We start from the raw sequence: 6832 nt of genomic DNA, 5'->3' as shown, positions 1-6832 counted from the left end.
AGTATCTGAGCGGGTTCCCTGGGGAAGTTACTTCCACCTGGCCCTGGGCTCAAGCATGACCCTTGAGGAGGATACCAGGAGTTAGTGTCTGGTATGAGTGGGAGGGGGTCCCCTTTCCTCAGGTTACTCTGAGGTAAGGGTTTGCTAGGGTGAGAGTGAAGCGCGCAGCAGAGCCTTTTTTGCTGAATGAACTTTGGGGAACTTTTAGGTGAAAGAACTTTGGGACTTTTTTGCTGAATGGACCTTGGGGAACCTTTTTGCTAGGGAAAGTGCTGGAACTTTTGCCCAAGGATTAGTGGACTTGATGAACTCAGGGAGGGAAGGATTTGGACTGTGGGACTCAGGGCTGGGTTAATACCTGTTGGAAAAGAGCTTGTTTTTTGTTTTCCTTTTGTTGCTGAATTGAAGCGTGCTGGAGCTATGTACTAAGCCCGGGGAGGCATGTAGCCCTAGGGAAGAGACTATTCTTAATTAAATACAGAAAATTTCTGACTGGTTTGATATTGTTTGAACTGCCAAGCATCCAGCGTTACCTAATAAACCTGGTGTGGAGTTGAGCCTAGGACTGGGAAAGCCGAAGCACAGCCAAGCGGCATGGGAAGTGTTTACAATTGGTGTGAAAAGTGGGATCTGCTGAACCTTCATGCGTGTGGAGAACCAGAGGACGGGAGCCTGGCCAGTGGACATTGTGAGAAGCGATTCGGAGGTCCAGTCTGGAGGATATTACTGATAGGCGCATACCAAAGCAGCAGGAATTGCTGTTTGTTCTGCAGATCCTGGGAAGGGGAAACAAGTCAAAGCGGCCACACTTGGGTTGTGCTTTTCTTTTTGTTCTTTCTAGGTGGGAAGACAGAGCAGGAGCAGTATGGACCCAAAGGAACTGTTCCAGTGGATGACTCACCAGTTTCAGAATCAGCAGGAGTTGGCCCAGAAAGTGATGGAGGACTCATTGGCTGCTGCCAGGGCCCAGCAGCAGCCCTTGCTGGACATGTTCCAAGATGTTTTGAAAAAGGAAGGAGTGTCTGGTAGGAGACAAGGTTTCTCCCTCGAGCCAAGTGGAGTGGAGGGGGCTTCGGGAATGGTAGGACCATCCAACCTTAATTTGCTATCTTGGGGCAAACTCTCTGAAACAGATAATGTGGATGATTTTCTTTGTGCTTTTGAGAGGGTTGCTACGGCCACAGGGTGGCCCCTGGCGCAATGGGCCATACGCCTAGCCCCGTCCTTGTCCGAGGAGGCCCTGGCCACCTTCAGGAATCTCCCACCGAACAAGGCGGCGGAATATATAAAATTAAAGGTCGCCATTCAGGACCGATTTGGGTTGAATAAGGGAGCCTATCGCAGGAAATTTGGGGAAACTATTGGACTGAGGGGGAGACTCCTAGGGCTTTAGCCCAAAAACTGACAGATCTGGCTAAGAAGTGGTTTGAGCCAGAGACTAAAACTGTGCAGGAGATAATGGGGGAGCTGATCCTCGAACAATATTTAGAAGCCCTCCCTAGGGAGCTCAGGGTGGATTTGGTTAGAAGGGGTTGTAGGACACTGGAGGAGGCAGTGAAGAACATGGAGTATTTCCTTGAATCCCAGCAGGTGAGGAAGTCGGATAAGGGGCCCGGGAGGGGTGGAAGTGGGTCAGGGCCTAAGCCTCCCTTCCCTAGGGTCCAAAAGGGGGAAGGGGAAAGGTTTCCGCACCAGAGGGAAGGTATAGAGAAAGGCTGTGTTACAAATGTAGGAGGAGAGGACATTACCGCAGAGGTTGCCCCGGGAGGTTGGGGTTGGCCTCTCTCTTGGATCAGGGAGTAGCGCCCCAGTATACCCAGCGGGTAGAGGTGGAGGGGATTCCTGTTGTAGCCCTGCTGGATTTGGGGGCCAATCAGACTATGATGTCCCGGGGGCTATGGCAGCATATCTGGGGGAAATGGGGCTCTCGAGAGAAGTGTTATAAAGGTGATATAGCTATACAGTGTATCCATGGGGCTACCACCCGTTATGCTTTGCAGCGGGTGGGGTTTAGGGGACCTTCAGGTAGGCATTTTCTTCCCGTAGCGGTCCTTCCCCAGTTACACCAGGAATTAATATTAGGGCGTGACTGGCCTCCTTTCTTCCAGTGTATGAAGGAGAAGGAGACATTGGTTACTACACGTGCCCAGGAGAAACAAAACCAGGATAGGGAGCCATCCCTCAAGCAGCTCTTCCCTTTTCACCCAGAGGTAATCACCCCACCTGGAAAGACCCAGAAAGGTAGGGCTCTTAAGAGGGCCGCCTGTAGGATCAGGAAGCAGACCATGGACAGGGTTGAACGGGAAGAGGAGTTCCCCACAGAGCCAAGCCTCTTTAGGGAACAGTTTCCCCAGTTCCATAGTGAGCAAGAATCTGACCCATCCTTAAAGTTTGCTCTAGAGCAAGCGGGAAAGGTGGGGGGCGGGGGGGGGGGGTGGACAGCCACCCTAGGTTTATCCTAGAGAATAGCCTACTATTCTGCCTAGCGAAGGGGAATGGAGGAGATGAAGTGAAAAAGCAGCTAGGGCATTTAGGCAGTTAGTGATCCGGCTAGCTCCATGTTTTAAATCGTTTCTATTAGCCTGGGGTTTATAAAGAGATAGAACTGTACTGCAATTCTTGTAAGAACTGTCAGAGGGTAACAGATAAATCTCCCAGGCCTGTTCCTTTGTGCCCTCTCCCGTGGATGGTTTGGAACTGCTTGTACTTTTTCTTTCATTTTGCATAGAACTGTCGTAAAACTACATCACAGACTGAAAGCAAAACAAGGCCAAAAATGAATTTTGGGCTGGTTTTGGCATTAAAGCAAAACCAAAATTCAATTAGATTCTACTTGAGGAAGTGGTGCCCATGACACTATACAGAAGCTATACTGTGCATCTTTGATGTTTTTGTATTTTGCTCAGTACAAGAGGAAATGCACTTCTGCTTTTATTTCTCCAGTTTTGCAATTAATGCAGAGTTTGACTTCTTGAGGTTTCCAGTACAGCTTTTGTCCCTTGTGCTGTGTTTGTTGAGGGTTTGTTTGCTCTGCACTGAGCAAAATACAAAAACATCAGAGATGCACAGTTCCCAAAGCTAACGTATTCCAGTTAATAAAGTCAAAATATAATACTTCTTTCTACCTTAGTTGTCTGGACGTTCTATTTTTTCAGTCACATTGGTGAAGGGTTACCATATGGCTCAGAAAAAGGAGGACAGATTAAGCCAGTCCGGATTTTACTTCCATTGCTTTCAATGGAAGTAAAATCCAGACTGGCTCAATCTATCCTCTTTTTTCAGGAGCCATATTGTAACCCTACATTGGTGCCAGTCTCTTTTCTGCTTTCCTTTGTTAGCCTTCTAAGGGCCTTATTTACTAAGCACGTTATAGGCACGTTAGCATCTTTAACACACGTTAACGATGTACGAGGATTAACTGTGTACGCGCCTACAATATCCCTATAGGCACCTACACGGTTAACGTATGTGCTAATTGTAGGGGTGTTAAAAATGTTAACACGCCTTAGTAAACAGGGCCCTAAATCTCTTTCCAGTGTCTGCTGTCCATTTGCCATTTCTTCCTCTTCTTTTGCTTTCTTCCATTTCTCCCCTACATCTCTCTCTGATATATTGTTCTTTTCCTTTAGCTCTATCCTTCTTTTTTTTTTCTTTTTAGCTTCTCTATCCACTCAAATTTCACCCTCATTCTCAATGCCAGTCCTCAATCTTTTGATCAATTTTCCATCTTTTTCATCTTTTGTCACTCAAATTTCACCCTCATTCTCAATGCTAGTCCTCAATCTTTTGATCAATTTTCCATCTTTTTCATCTTCTGCCAGCCTATCTCCTTTACTCCATCCCCAGCATCTTATTCCCTTCTGTTTTTCACCAACTCCCCATTACCACTTTTCCACCCTCTGTATATATCCTCACACCAGGCCGCATCTATTTTCCTCTATCTCTCATCCCATCACCAGCTCCTTCCCTTCTGGTTATCTCATCTCCTTCCTCCAGTCTATTTTTTTCTGCTTCTTATCTCCATCCCCTCACTGTTTGCCTCCTTTTATTATCTTCCCAGCTATATATCTATCTATCCTCATCTCATTACCAACCTTGGCCTCCCATGGCCTCTCCCACATGATTCCATTATGCTTAGCAGCTCTCCTCTCTCTTTCCCTAAACAGTCCAGTATTTTCTTTCTTTCCTGTCCTCTCCCTGTAGTTCAATGTTTCCCTAACCTCTCTCTCCCTCTTCTTCCACTCCCATGGTTCAACATCTCTTTTTCTTCCCCTCCCCTTTTCTCCCATAGTCAAACATCTTACTACCTGCCTCCACACTTCCCCTCATAGTCCAGAAGCTTCATGTACCCTTTCGCTTCTCCACACCTGGTGGGCCTGCATCTCCTATCTTCTCTTCCACACAGTCCAACATCTCTCCTCTCTTTTTTCCTTTCTGTCTTCAAAGTCCAGAATCTCTTCTCTCTCTCTCTTCATCCTCATAGTACAGTTTCTCCCTATCCCCTCTCCTATGGTCCAGCAAATTCCCATCCCCTCTTCCTTCCTCTCCACACCCAGAAGTCCAGCATGTCCCTCTTTCTCTTCCTTTTCCTTTCCCCTTGTAGTCTAGCAGTTCCCTGTTTCCCTGATGGTTTAGCATCTTCACTTTCTCCTTCAGTCTGTCTCTCTTGCTTTTGCCACCATCAGCAGCTCAGACAAAGAAGAAAAAAAGTGTGAGGCCTTTGAGCCCATGCATATGCTAAAGCTCCAACGCATCTCCACCCCTCAGTAACAAGATATTTGATTTGAAAAGGGTGGAGGCACATTAGACCTTCAGCACGCACATGGACTTAAAGGCATGACAATTCTTTTTTATTTTCGGTGCTGATTTTCATGCAGAGCTACAGTTGTTCTACCTGTCCACCACCCACCATACCACTGAAACTAGGCCTGGAGGGCTCACTGTGCTCTGCTGCCCTCCTGGAACCACCTCCCTGTGTGTGTGCATGGTTTGCAGAGTGGTTCATGTTAGCCCTTTACCTGCCTTTTCTAAATATGAGCTCAAGATGAATGACATTTGTACAAATAAATTATTGCTTTTACAAAGTGTATTAGAACCTGTGTGTAGGACTCGAGGGGTTCTGTTGGCATGTAATTTCTGTACAAGGATCTCTAGAATTCCTATTTGTCCTTCTTCTGAGTAGCAGATATATTTTTATTCTAACACCTGTTTTTATAGGTTGACCCTACTGTTAAAGGTCTGGGAGTTAGTAATATTTTGACACAACAGATTTGCTTTGTAGGTTCCGATTGTCTTTTTTTTGTGTGTGTGCAGATTTGTATCTCTTTACAAACTGCCTGGTAGAGAAGAGAATAGTATCACTGTTACAGAGGTGACACAATCCTTTGAATTTATTTTGCATGGTAAATAGTAAGGGAAAGCGTACTTGTTCTGCTCTACATAAATTATTGAGGATGTTTCTATGAATGTAGGATCTATTTACAGAATTGGATTGCAATATTTGTACTAAGTTTCTGCTCAGTCCTGCATGATCCCAGACTTTGTTCTCATATATAGTGACTTGTACATTTTTCACATTCTGCTGTCTAAAAAAAAAAGCAAACAACAACAAAAAAACCTATTCAAAATGTATTATAGCATGAATTTGCTTCACTAATCTAAACAATATACATTTTAAGCTTGGCTCAGTACTTGGTAGAAACCCCTTTTGCTGCAATAACAGCCATGAGTCATTTAGGATAACTGTCTACCAACTTTGCCCAGCAGGATGTTGTATTTTATGTTCATTCTTTTTGGAAGAATAATTTGAGCTCTTTGAAGTTGTCTGAGGATTATCTGGGTTTGTGGTTTTTAAGTCTAATCAGAAATTTTCTATTGGATTCAGGTCTGGACTTTGACTGGACCACTTGAGGACAATCAAGTGTGTTTTTTTCTAATTGGTAGAGTAGTGAGGTCATGTGTTTATCAACTCTGCATGATTTCTCAACTAAAGCCATTTTTAACTGGCTAAACTGAAAATAAAAGTTGTTCATGCTGGCATTACAAGCTGTCTATATTTTAATAATTCTTTGTATCAAGTTCTGCCAAAAAATAGGCTTTAAAGTCATAGTACATGTAGAATACAGCTGCTAGGTTGATTACAGATGCCAGAAAACTTGATATTACATTGGTTTTGGCTAACCTACATTGGTGTCCGTTTTCAGCAAGAGTTCCCTTCAAATTATTATGCCTGGTTTACAAACAGCTTGTGATAGGAGTTTCCTCTTTTTTTTGTGACAAAGGTTAGTAGAATTTATTCAGAGCAAATCATTCTATTCCTTTGATCAGTTCTTTTTGCAACTGCCTCATTTGACTAAGATTTGTTTGTCGATAATCTGGACTTTGTGGAAGAGCCTGCTCCCAAAACTTGGAGGCAATGTCAACTATCTTTCCATTAGAATGCATTGAAAAAATTGCTGGTCAATCAAAATTATAATTGAAGCAGGATTAGTTTTACGAAGGGGGTTGAGCGCAGGATGGAATTTCAAAGTATGTTAATGAGAAAAGTTTCATTGGGTCAATTGTAATGAGATTAGTTATTCATGTATGTATATTTTGGGGGTAATTCTATAAAGTAGATGCTAATATTTATGAGTTGATTATACACAAAAATGTTTAGAATCTATTCTATTCTATTGGAGTCTTATATACTGCCCATTTTCCATAAAGAATTCATAGCGGTTTACAATAAGGAAAGTGAAGCTCTTCATATAGAGCGAAGTGACATCTCGAGGAATGATAATAGGAAGAAGAAATCAGTCAAACGGGTGGTCAAAAACTGTTGATATAATAC

This window comes from Microcaecilia unicolor, chromosome 10 (assembly GCF_901765095.1).
Source record: "Microcaecilia unicolor chromosome 10, aMicUni1.1, whole genome shotgun sequence".
Lineage (NCBI taxonomy): Eukaryota > Metazoa > Chordata > Amphibia > Gymnophiona > Siphonopidae > Microcaecilia > Microcaecilia unicolor.
This window is presented reverse-complemented; position numbering follows the sequence as displayed.